At 37.1% G+C, this 13,088-nt stretch overlaps 1 pseudogene; it reads left to right on the top strand.

Moving 5' to 3' along the window:
- LOC104086535 (ABC transporter G family member 42-like) overlaps window positions 1–12,186 on the top strand; it is a 69,271-nt pseudogene extending 57,085 nt beyond the window's left edge.
- The last annotated feature ends 902 nt before the right edge of the window (window positions 12,187–13,088 follow it).

The raw sequence follows: 13,088 nt of genomic DNA, 5'->3' as shown, positions 1-13,088 counted from the left end.
TGCAGGCACGCATTTTTGTCCGCAAATGCGGATGTGCAGGTGCGAGCCCAGGCACCGCAGGTGCGGAAATGCCTGGGCAGTGTTTAACACGAGGGTTCCGAGATTTTTTCTCATTTTGGACATTTTGGAGCTCGGTTTGGGCGATTTTGGAGAGTAAATTTTTCACAAAACTTGGGGTAAGTGTTCTTAACTCCCTTATGATTATATTACATGGATTAATCTTCATTTTTGGTGTAAGATTATTGAATCTTCAAGAGAAATAGAAGGAAATTTCTAAAATGTCACAAAACGAATTTTTCAAGTTTGAATACCGATTTGGAGTCGGATTTGAGTGAAATTAGTATGGTTGAACTTATAATTGGATGGGTTGTCGTATTTTGTGAGTTTTATCGGATTTCGAGACGTGGGCCCCACAGATGATTTTTGGAGCGTAATTTCGGATTTTATGAAAAATATTAGCATTTTGATATGAAATTAATTCCTATAAATTGTATAGACTGAATCAAATTAATTATGGTAAATTCGAGCCGTTTGGGAGTTGATACGCGCATAATGGGATTTCTGGAGCATTATTTAGCTTGCTCGACTTTGGATTCGGCTTGTTCGAGGTAACTCTTCTAATCTTGGAGTTGAGGGTATGAACCCTGAATATATGTATTTTGTGAATTGTGGGAGGTGACGCACATGCTAGGTAACGGGCGTGTGGGTGTGCACTATAGAAATTGTGACATAATTGTTTCTGTGGAATTTTATAGTTAAATAACCTTGGCATTTTCCATGCGATTTTTATGTGTTAAAGAAATTGAGCTGAAAAGCATATTTAAAAAAATTAATGTTGAGACTATGTGCCAGTATTATTGGGACCCTTAGAGGTCATATTGCTGTGAATTATTTGTTTTAAATTAAAAATTCATACTCAGTCATATCCATTTCATTGCATATCATAACTCAGTTTTATGACTCTATTTTGATGCATATAAATGTTTTGGGCTGAATGCCCTGTTTTACTGAAATGCTCAAGTGGCTTGAGAGGTTTATGACTGAGTGAGGACGAGGGCCTGATTTGTGAGGATGAGTGTGGATCGGGGCTGCCCGCCTGCAATATACTTTATTATTATGGCACGTGAGTTGTCCGTACAGATTATAGTGCTTGGGCTGAAGGACCCCTCCGGAGTCTGTACACACCCCCAGTGAGCACAAGTACCTACTGAGTGCGAGTGCTGAGTGACTAGGAGGCATGAGTGATTGTGAGGTATGCAAGAGTGGCACGAGTGACTGTGGGATTTGCCCGAGGGGCTGTATATGAGTGATGTTCTGCCCGAGGGGTTTATGATTTTATCACTGAATTGCATCGCATTGGCATGCACACATGGCATACAGGAATAGAGATGTATTTTTCCTCATGCTGTACAACATCACATCATTCATGATTTCTCACACATTTTTGACAGATGAGCATAGTGATGTATTTGTTTTATACGGGTTATCCGGAAGGAAAATAAAATATATTATTTATTATTGAGAAGATTTTTGGAGAAATTTATTATTTTCAAACTATTTATATTATTGGCAACTTCGGCAAACGATTTGGGTTTTCACTGATGTATTTGAAAGAAAGAACTACTATTTTTTTTTTTTGAAATTATTATTTGGCTGAGTAGTTTATCCCTGAGTTACTTCTGGTATTATTTGCTTTATGTTGTTATGGATTGTTGTGGACTATTGATTTTGGACCCGACCTTGGTGGAAGCTCGTCACTATTTTCAACCTACGGCTAGGTTTGTTACTTACTCAGTACATGGAGTCGGTTGTACTGATACTACACTTCTGAACATTGCATGCAGATGTTGGCTGCTATTGTTGATGTGCTCGATAGTTGCGGTATCTGAAGATGTACCTGCGTTCCTGTTGTAGCTGCCTCTTGTTCAGGGTAGTCTTAGATTTAATTTATAAAAGCTCTGTTTATGTATTATTCAAACATACTATGAATTTATTTCATTTCTGCTTTGTATACTCTATTCTTAGAAGCTCATGGTTTGTACCACCAGTTATTGGGGAGATGTATTGGTTTTAAATATTTTCTTTTAATTAATTTCATTGGAATTGGATAGTTGGAAATTGGCTTACCTAACAGGTTGGGTTAGGTGCCATCACGACTAGTGGGATTTTTGGGTCGTGACAAGAAGTTAGTTATCCAAACATTTTGCTGAGAATTTCATTCTGATTGGAAAAATATTTTCTAACCCAGCAAAAGAATTTTCAAAAGATTAGGCTTAACCATACTTTCTAACCATAGTTTACTCTAAATAAACCTTGGCCCATAGATCTGAAAGAGGACAAATGAAAAATATAGGATTTTTTAGTTTTAATCTTGGTAAGAAAATATTTTTCCTTTCTGACTAACTAATTTTGTCTGCCCAATCAGAACGGAAAAAAAATGTGCAAAAGAAAATTATTCATTCTAACCGAGCAAAACAATGTTAGTTTAACCAAGATTTACTCTAAATAAACCTTGGCCCTTAGATCCGAAAGAGGACAAATGTCATTAAATTAAATGTGCATTGATGGAAATGGAGAGATTTTGTACAGGAGGTAAGCCAAATCCCATCGACCATACGCTCCCCCGAATAGCCTTGTCTAGTGAACCCTAAACTTAGGTCAACCTTTAGGTCATTCTTATTTTCATCATGACATTTAGACCTAGCAGGTCTCGGTCCCAAGCACAGTATCCCTTTGTAGGAGGCTTATCCAAATTATGTCAAAGTGGACCCGTGTCCCAAAACGATATTTAATAATCCCTATGTGCTACATGCTGCATTTTTAAGGGTAAAAGGGTCATTTGGCAGACCAGTGATGGTTGAGGGCGAATGAGAAAGAAAAGAGGGTGAAGAATAAAAATGAAGCAAGTAGGGCCCAATTATATTTTTCTTTCACAGCTTTTTCAAAAAAAAAAAAAGACCAAAAAAAATGAAAACTCCAAAAAGATTTTGCACTTTCCCATCATTTTTCAAAAAATAAAAAGACAAACAATATGGTTTTCTCCAAATTAGTTGCATTTTTCAAAGCTTTCTCCCATATCCAATCCTCCCGAACTATGCATACCTGATTCTCGTCTTTCGGGGCGGGATACGTAGGCAACCCACATAGGGTCTGGTCTTCCTAGTGAGACTTAAGTTCTTGGATTCGGGGGTCGTAACCAAATCTTGTATGTTTAGCCACATTTGGCCACATCGGTCGTCTTTGCAAAATAGGGATATTTTTACAAAAGTTGCTTGTTAACTCATGTCTTAGAGTCCTAAGTCCACAACAAAGTGTCCTCTTAGGTTAAGGTCCATTCTTGTTGAATTTGCATGCTCACTCATTTCCGGCCACATAGGCCATTTCAGCAAAGGGATCATTTTTGCAAAGTAATTTTGAGGACTGTGATTATTGGGAGTTTGAGGCCATGTAAGCCTTAGTGAGGTATCTCTGTGACTTAGGGGTCACCTTTGTTGAGTTTGCACTTCTAGCCACCTTTTTGGCCACGTAGGCCATTTTACAAAAATAGCTTCAATAATGTCTTGCATGTGTCCAATATGAAGTGTTATCGTTTCACATAGTGTCCTGAGTCACTAACTCTATTTGTTCCTATTCTTCTCATTCAGGTATGGATCCACTTACGCCATGACCTTCGTAGCTAGGACTGTTGCATTCAGGAGCTGCTTAAGGAGACTTTTATATTTTGAGTTTGTTTCTATGTTGTCTTTTACGTTCTAGTCTTGTCCAGTAGTATTGAGTCTTTTATAGATTGGTTTCTTCTTGGAAGTCCATGTACGTTTTTTTTTAAAGCTTCAAAGGAAATCTGATTCTACTATTTTGAGGTCCATTCTTAACTAGTCTTTTAATTTAAGTAGTTTTTGTCCTAATTATATTTCAAATCTTGCTTTAATTGATCTTTGTGGCTAATTTATTGACTGTGATTCATTAGTAGAACTAGCACATATATTGAAAGTTTATCGAATTAGATCCTAAATTCTTGAATGAAGATTTGTGTGGACTACAAGATCTGTTTATGAGTTGGTTTCAGAGGGATTGGATTAAAAGTTAAAAAAGCAATTTGCTATTATTTGATTATTAGTAGAATCATTCTGTTTTGGTAAGTAGTTTAGATGTCCATGTACAATTGGTAACTGGCATAGCCTAGCGCAAGAAATTTAACAAAAAATAGATGGCAATACGTTGGGGTAAAAGCAAAACAAGTGTGGCTTTGTACCAAAATTGAATAGAAGTTTAAGACTACCATGTTTATTATTTTATTTTACCTTTTTCTTAGAAATATGTTTAGGCCGTCAACACTTGGGTAGGTAAATGTTAGATCGTTTTTTTATTTTTCGAGGTTAGAGGTTGTCCCTTACTTATTATTTTATCCGGAGAACACCCCGTAGTATCATGTAATTGGAGGCCAAAGACAGGACGACATTGAGGAGGCGTAATATAGGATTGTAGTATTTTTATTTTTATTTTTATTTCGTTTTTATTTTATTTTCCTTTATTAGGTTGGGACAACCTCGAACCGTTTTGTGTCTATTTTATTATTGTGTGTATTTAACCTCAAATAGAGTAGCTTTTAAAGACAACTAGATCATGTATGCAACCGTACTAGTTACATGACTCGGGGAATGCCTAACACCTTCTTCCCTAGTCAAATGAACCCCCTTACTTAGAATCTTTAGTGCAAACTAGTTTTGGAATCTAAAGGTGTTTTGAATGGAAAAATCATATTTTTTAAAAACGGTAACTTGGCACACTGAAACCAAATGTCAAGTGGCGACTCTGAAAAATCTTTTAAAACACAATCTCGTCACTTTCAAATTGAAATCCTTTTGAGCTTTAAAATCACTTTATATCTTTTAAAGGTGGTAAGGTGAAAAAAGGGGTATGACACCTAGTACAATTTGTTTCTTAGAAAGCTGAAAGGTACAACTCAAAATGCCTACTACACTTTGAACTAGAAATAAAGAAAGACATATAAAACTCTTTATGGAGTTGGTTCTTCAATCTGGTTTGTGTAGCTTCAGGATCGTACTCTTAAATCTCACATGAATTGCTCACAAAATGCCTTGCTATTTTGCTCTTAATTCGTGCTTAAATTCAGTATGTGTACATCGCTTATAAAAGAGAACATAACTGATATATATAGAGTTAGTAAATAAAGATTAAATAGAAGTCTAATGATTTACTCTTCCTTGGTGGAAGAGTTCTAGTTATCTTCAACTTCTAACTCTTTCCTTATCTTGGATAGAGTTCTTTTCAAGTAAGGAGTCATGCTCCTTATCAAATATGCAACCTTTTCGTTCATGGATTATCAGAAATAACCACTTATACTTATCCCTTTCACGTGCATGCTTTTTGCTTGATTCTGCCTGTCACCTTTGTACACTGTCCATGGACGTGGTTCATGCATGTGTTCCTATGTCAATCATCAAAACCAAAATCGCTCAGGTCAACAATCATGTTAGTCTTGAATCTAACCACAATACTAATTCTTCTTGTTAACATCTCAGAGAATTCCAAAGTGGTGGATTTGGTATAACTGGATTTGCCCGGTAGCATGGACAGTTTATGAGTGCATTGTCTCACACCAGGAATACCTATTGACCCTAAGATTAAGGACTACATCAAAGATCATTTTGGATATAATCCAGACTTCATGGGAGCAGTTGCCATTGCATTGGTCAGTTTTGCTGTCTTTTTTGCATTTATATATGTTACGCACAAGGATTAAAGCAATTTGATGAAATGAAGGGGTGAACCTCATGCTTACCAAGAGAGAGAAAATATGGTCTCTTATTTCAGATGTGTCTCTTACGGAGAGAATCTGAATATTCTAGAACTATACATTTTTATATACAACTAATAAAAATGGCTATCCCTGTAAAAGAAAAGGCTACACTTGTAAGTTAACTTGTATGTACAGCTAAGTATTTCAAGTTAGGCCTTCAGTTTTGTGTTGGGCCGCTGGACCACTTGTAACTTCAACAGTATATTCCTACTGCATTCCCCCATCCCTCGAAGCTGGAATGGGGAACCAGACCAAGCTTGGATAGGAAAGTACAGTGTTGAACCCCTAGCAAAGACTTAGTAAACACATCAGCCAATTGAGAAGTAGTGGAAATAACATGCAAACTGATGAGACCAGATTGAAGCTGCTCACGCACAAAGTGACAATCTATTTCGATATGCTTAGTGCGTTCATGAAATATAGGATTCCGTAAAATATGTATGGCAGAATAATTATCACAAAAGACAGGAATAGGAGACAAAGAAGAGACCCCAAACTCTCTAAGTAATCTAACAATCCAAACAATCTCAGCAACCAATTATCGGAGAGCTCTATATTCTGCTTCAGCAGAAGATAGAGCAATAATGGCTTGTTTCTTAGACTTCCAGGATACAGGACACCCACCCAATAATAAAACATAGTCACTGACAGACTTCCTTGAAATAGAGCAACTTGCCCAATCAGAATCACAATAACCAGTCAAGGCAAATGAAGGAGAATCATTAAACAACAGCCCCAAGTCAGGTGTACTAACAAGGTACCGCAACACATGCAAAGCTGCCTCAAAATATGGGACCCTCGGTTGTGCCATGAATTGACTAAGGTGTTGCACACTATAAGAAATGTCAGGGCGAGTGTGTTGCAGGAAATTTAGTTTCCCAACTAATTTCCTGAACAAAGAAGGGTCAGGAAGAATATCAGCAGAGAGTTTAAAATGAGCATCCAAAGGAGATACCACAGAAGTAACATGAAGACAATTGAATTCAGCAAGTAAATCCAAGAGAAACTTTTGTTGAGTGCCAAGGAGACCTTGAGGTTGCTTGATGATCTGCAGTCCCAGAAAGTAATGAGCCTCCCCTAGGTCTTTAATTTTGAATTGCTCATCCAAAAACTGCTTTAAGGCTTGTATTTCACACAAATCATCACCAGTTAAAAGAATGTCATCCACATATACGGCTACAACCGTGAGAGAAGAACCATACTCTTTAACAAACAAGGAATAATCATTTTTGCTAGAAACATAACCTCTAGATTGTAAGGCATTGGACAACTTGGCATACCACTGTCTGAAAGCTTGTTTAAGTCCATAAAGAGACTTGTTAAGCTTACAAACTAGAGTGGAAGGAGAATCAGAAACTTGCAACCCAAGAGGAACTTTCATATACACCTCCTCCTCTAAATCACCATGCAAAAAGGCATTATTAACATCCAGTTGGAAAATAGGCTAGTGTCGCTTAACAGCAACACTTAGCAAACACTTGATGGTGGTGAGTTTCACAACTGGGGAAAACGTTTTAGTGAAATCTATAACTTCCTGTTGGGTGTCCCCCCTTATCACCAACCTAGCTTTATATCTTTCTATACTACCATCGGCTTTCTGTTTGATCTTATAAACCCACTTAGAAGATATAACTTTCTTACCAGGAGGCAAAGGGATAATTGTCCATGTATTGTTAGCCTCCAATGCTTGGAACTCTTTCAACATAGCATCCTGCCATGCAGGATTAGAAACTGCCTGATGATAGAATTATGGTTCAGGCAAGCAACCTTCAGGAAGAAAGTTAGTATCCTTAGAAACAGAAACATTGGTGCAAACATAATCTTTGAGGAAAGATGGGGTATTGGTAGGTCTGGAGGACCTCCTCAAATGTATAGAATCAACAGGAACAGATAGAGAAGGGGTAGAAGCAGAAACTGGAGCAGATGTAACTGGAGGAGATGGAGCAGAGAAATCAACAGATATATGTGCAGTAGAAGGGAAAAGGCAAGTAGGAGAAGGGGAGGAATAAGGGAAAACGAATTCATGAAAAAGGACATCTCTAGAGAAGAAAACATTGTGTTTGGTCAGATTCAACAACTTAAAAGCCTTTTTAGTCATGCTATATCCAAGAAACACACAAGAAACAGTCCTTGAATGAAATTTATACCTATAAGGCTTAGGCACAGCAGCAAAACATAGACAATCAAAAACTCTAAGGTGAGAGTATACAGGAGGAATACCAAAAAGCAGCTCATAGGGTGTTTTGTGGTTTAAAAGAGGTGAGGGAAACCTATTGATCAAATAAGTGGCAGTAAGTACACATTTCCCCCAATATTTTAGTGGAAGTTTAGACTAAAAAAGTAAGGATCTAGCAGTCTCTAACAAATGTTTGTGTTTTCTTTCCACAACTCCATTCTGTTGAGGAGTATGTGGAACCCAAGAGGAGTTTGTGCAACCCAAGAGGAACTTTCATATATACCTCCTCCTCTAAATCACTATGCAAAAAGGCATTATTAACATCCAGTTGGAAAATAGGCCAGTGTCGCTTAACATCAACACTTAGCAAACACTTGATATTGGTGAGTTTCACAACTGGAAAAAAAGTTTCAGTGAAATCTATACCTTCCTGTTGGGTGTTCCCCCTTATCACCAACCTAGCTTTATATCTTTCTATACTACCATCGGTTTTCTGTTTGATCTTATAAACCCACTTAGAAGATATAGCTTTCTTACCAAGAGGCAAAGGGATAAATGTCCATGTATTGTTAGCCTCCAATGCTTGGAACTCTTTCAACATAGCATCCTGCCATGCAGGATTAGAAACTGCCTGATGATAGAATTGTGGTTCAGGCAAGCAACCTTCAGGAACAAAGTTAGTATCCTTAGAAACAGAAACATTGGTGCAAACATAATCTTTGAGGAAAGATGGGGGATTGGTAGGTCTAGAGGACCTCCTCAAAGGTATAGAATCAACAGGAACAGATAGAGAAGGGGTAGAAGCAGAAAGTGGAGCAGATGTAACTGGAGGAGATGGAGCAGAGAAATCAACATATATACGTGCAGTAGAAGGGAAAAGGCAAGTAGGAGAAAGAGAGGAATAGGGAAAAACAGATTCATGAAAAAGGACATCTCTAGAGAAGAAAACATTGTGTTTGGTCAGATTCAACAACTTAAAAGCCTTTTTAGTCATGCTATATCCAAGAAACATACAGAAAACAGTCCTTGAATGAAATTTATCCCTATAAGGCTTAGGCACAGCAACAAAACATAGACAATCAAAAACTCTAAGGTGAGAGTATACAAGAGGAATACCAAAAAGCAGCTCATATGGTGTTTTGTGGTTTAAAAGAGGTGAGGGAAACCTATTGATCAAATAAGTGGCAGTAAGTACACATTCCCCCCAATATTTTAGTAGAAGTTTAGACTGAAAAAGTAAGGATCTAGCAGTCTCTAACAAATATTTGTGTTTTCTTTCCACAACTCCATTCTGTTGAGGAGTATGTGGACAGGAAGTTTGGTGAATGATTTCCTGAGAAGAGAAGAAAGAGGTGGCTTCAGCACTAGATCCTAACTCAAAAGTATTATCAGATCTGAGTGTCTTGACAGAAGAATAAAACTGATTTTGGACAAGAAATATGAAGGATTTCAACAAAGTAAAAGCATTAGACTTGGTAGACAACATATGAGTCCAAGTAACCCTAGTAAAGTTATCTACAATGGTCAAAAAATACCTAAAACCATTATATGTTTGTATGTGGTAAGGACCCCATAAATCCACATGGACAAGTTAAAAAGGCTTGGTAGTCTTAATGGAACTATCAGGAAAAGGATGTCTTTGCTGCCTAGTAATTGGACAAACTTCACAAACAAAAGACTGTTTCTTAGATAGCTTATCTTTAATATGAGCAATAGACTTCATTTTATGAAAAGGAATGTGACCAAGTCGAAGATGCCAAAACATATCAAAATTAAAAACAGGAACAGAATCATTTGTAGAAGATACAGAAGTAGAAACAATTTTATTAGCATCAATAGTATTTACAGTGTTGTCAGGAACAAAATCATTTGTAGAAGGCATAGAAGTAGAAACAGTTTTATTGGCATCAATGATATTTACATTGTTGACAGGAGCAAAACAAGATGCAGAATTAGTATAATCAGCAGTCGTAGCATTGACAGCTTCACCAATTGAAGTAGCGAAAATTGAGTTAGGGGCGGATTGTAGCAGATAAAGTCCATTTGAGATTTTACCAAGAACCAGTGGCCTCCTTAGAGAAAGGCCCTGTAAGACACAATCATAGGCAGAAAATAAATCATTACAACGAAGTTGCAATAAGAGCTGATGTAGGGAAACTAAATTGTACTGGAAAGAAGGTACAAGTAAAATATTTTTCAAAATCAACTCGTTAGATAAAGGAAGTGTGCCAGAACAAGTGACCTTCACCCTATAACCATTGGGAAGTATGACAAGGTAAGGGATTGCTAGTGGTTTAAGATTTATTAAGAGAGATTTCTGATCAGTCATATGATTTGTAGCACCTGAATCTATTATCCAAGGATTACCAACTAAGCGAGAAAGATTGCAAGCAAACACACAACAATTTCTAGTATCAACACAATGTACCAAACCTGCAAAGTTGGCAGATCCAGAGGTAGTAGCATCATAAGAGATCTTAGACTGTTGAAACATGTTCAGCAAGTGCTCATACTGCTCCTTTGTGAAACCATAGTTCTTAGAATCAAATTGTTCAATCCTATTATCAGAAGCACACCCATCTGTTGGTCCCAAACTCTGAGTCTCTGAAACATGAGCATAACCAGTGGGCTTCTTAAATCTGTTAGATTGGACAGTGCTCTGAAAAATGTTGGGGTACCCATGAAGTTTGTAATATTTTTTTATGGTGTGGCCAGGCTTTTTGCAGTACTTGCCTATGACATTTGCCCTTTTAGGATTGAAATTAACCTTTTGTGAATAAGATTTTTGGATGCCAGCAGGGGAAGAACCAGTATATGGCTTCTGAACACTAGTGGAGAAAGAAGCAGACTCAGAAGAGAAAGATGGAACTAAAGCTTGTGCCTCACATTGACTTTCATTATTAACCAGCATAGCATACGCAGTGTCTATGTCTGGAAGAGGTTTCATAGCCAGAATATTCCTCCTGATGGTAGAATAATTATCGTTCAAACCCATAAGAAACTGATAAAGCTTCTGATCTTCTTCCAATTTTTGATAAGCCTCTTTACATCCACATACACAATCAGGATATGTTATGGAATATGCTAGCTCATCCCACAACTTCTTAATTCTGGAAAAGTAGGAAGCAATATTTGAAGCTCCTTGAGAAATAGATGAGAGAGCCTTACGAATCTGATACACTTTGCTCCCATTGGGTTGTCTATATCGTTTCTCAATGTCCATCCATAACTTTGCAGTTAACTCTATATACATAACACTTTCCCTAATTTCATCTTCCAAGCTATTCAGTATCCAAGCAATTACCATGTCATTACATCGATACCAAGGCTCATACAATGGAGATGTAACATTAGGTTTGGAAATAGTCCCATTGATTATGCCTAGCTTATTCTTACACGACAAACCGATCAGCATTCCCTTTCTCCAACTTCCATATCCCATACCATCGAATCGATCAGCAACGATAATAGTACCGAGGTTGTCAGTAGGATAAAGGTACAGTGGATTTGAGGGCTCAACAGTAACCGAATTAGCAGATACGGTAGAAGTAGAAGTATCAGATGCATTTTCTAGTGGAGCCATAGCAGATTTAAGAAACTAGGGTTTCAAATTCAAATTGAACAACAACAAAAAATGGTAATAAAATCAAAGAAGGTACCAATCTTCTCCACCAAATCAATAGCTTTCTCCAGCAAATCGAAGAAACAGAACCTTGGATTTTCGTAGAAGTAAGAATTTATCGGAAACAACCACAAACTTCACCAAACTCTACACCGAAAAACCAAAAATAACTCCAAAATTGTCCGTCAAGGGTAACATCGGACGACGGTCGATGCTCCGATTCATCCAAATCCAGGCTCTGATACCATGTTACGCACAAGGATCGAAGCAATTTGATGAAATGAAGGGGTGACCCCCATGCTTACCAAGAGAGAGAAAATACGGACTCTTATTTCATATGTGTCTCTTACGGAGAGAATCTGAATATTCTAGAACTATACATTTTTATATACAACTAATAAAAATGGCTATCCCCGTAAAAGAAAAGGCTACACTTGTAAGTTAACTTGTATGTACAGCTAAGTATTTCAAGTTAGGCCTTCAGTTTTGTGTTGGGCCGCTGGACCACTTGTAACTTCAACAGTATATTCCTACTGCATTAAGACACTGAACTTCCAGAGGAGATAGATAGATCTTTATAGTTCAATGGCTTGTAATTGTTATCATAGGTCACTATTTTCTCAAAAGGAGAGTATGGTAAGTGTTCGCATACTATACTAAAAACTAAAAAGCATAATATGAAGGAAGTGACCAATAAGGTTGTCCACCTCTATTTGTATGTATTGTATTTCGAAGTTCTGTAGATAGCTATTTCTGTGGCATATAACGGTATTCATCTCAAGCCTTGTTTCATCATGTACTAAAAATTGTAAGTTCAGTCTGCTCCACCTATGTGAGTTCCGCACTTTAACTCAAATCCGGATAAAGAGAGTTGCGGTCAAAGGCGGATCTAAGATTTAAAGTGTATAGGTTCCTACAATGATCTCTAGTTAATATACAATAACAATCGAGTTCAGAGTAATATTTATTGATATTTAATAATTTTTTTAATATATATATACGTACATGGTATGAGCAAAAGGTGAACACCTACATAATGCTTTGGGACTTCCCCTGGTTGCGGTAGTTTGACTGTCAACATAAAAATAGTCACATTATGATGAATGCTCTAGAAAATTGGATTCGGATGATTCATATAGTCGACCCAACTAGTTTTGTATTGAGGCGTAAAGTACTTATAAATGTGCTTTTAGAGGACCAGATATAAACTGTAAATTTCCAATCTACCATTTCTTCCCATTCACCTAATTAACGAATTAGATTAAACAAATATTAAAACAATTAAGGACATCGTATAATAGGGTTTCAAATTGCATTCAACGCTGATATGTCGCCTCAGCGCAGAGTACAAATTATAATACAAATTAAATTATGCAACATTAGAGTAACCTCACTCATTTAGGATTAGCAGTGAACCCAGAGTACCATAATACCCGCTACTCTGTGATAGAATAAGAATACTGCAGGTT

This window comes from Nicotiana tomentosiformis, chromosome 12 (genome assembly GCF_000390325.3).
Source record: "Nicotiana tomentosiformis chromosome 12, ASM39032v3, whole genome shotgun sequence".
Lineage (NCBI taxonomy): Eukaryota > Viridiplantae > Streptophyta > Magnoliopsida > Solanales > Solanaceae > Nicotiana > Nicotiana tomentosiformis.
Note: the sequence above shows the minus strand (reverse complement) of the source record. Positions and strands in the feature narration are given on the sequence as shown.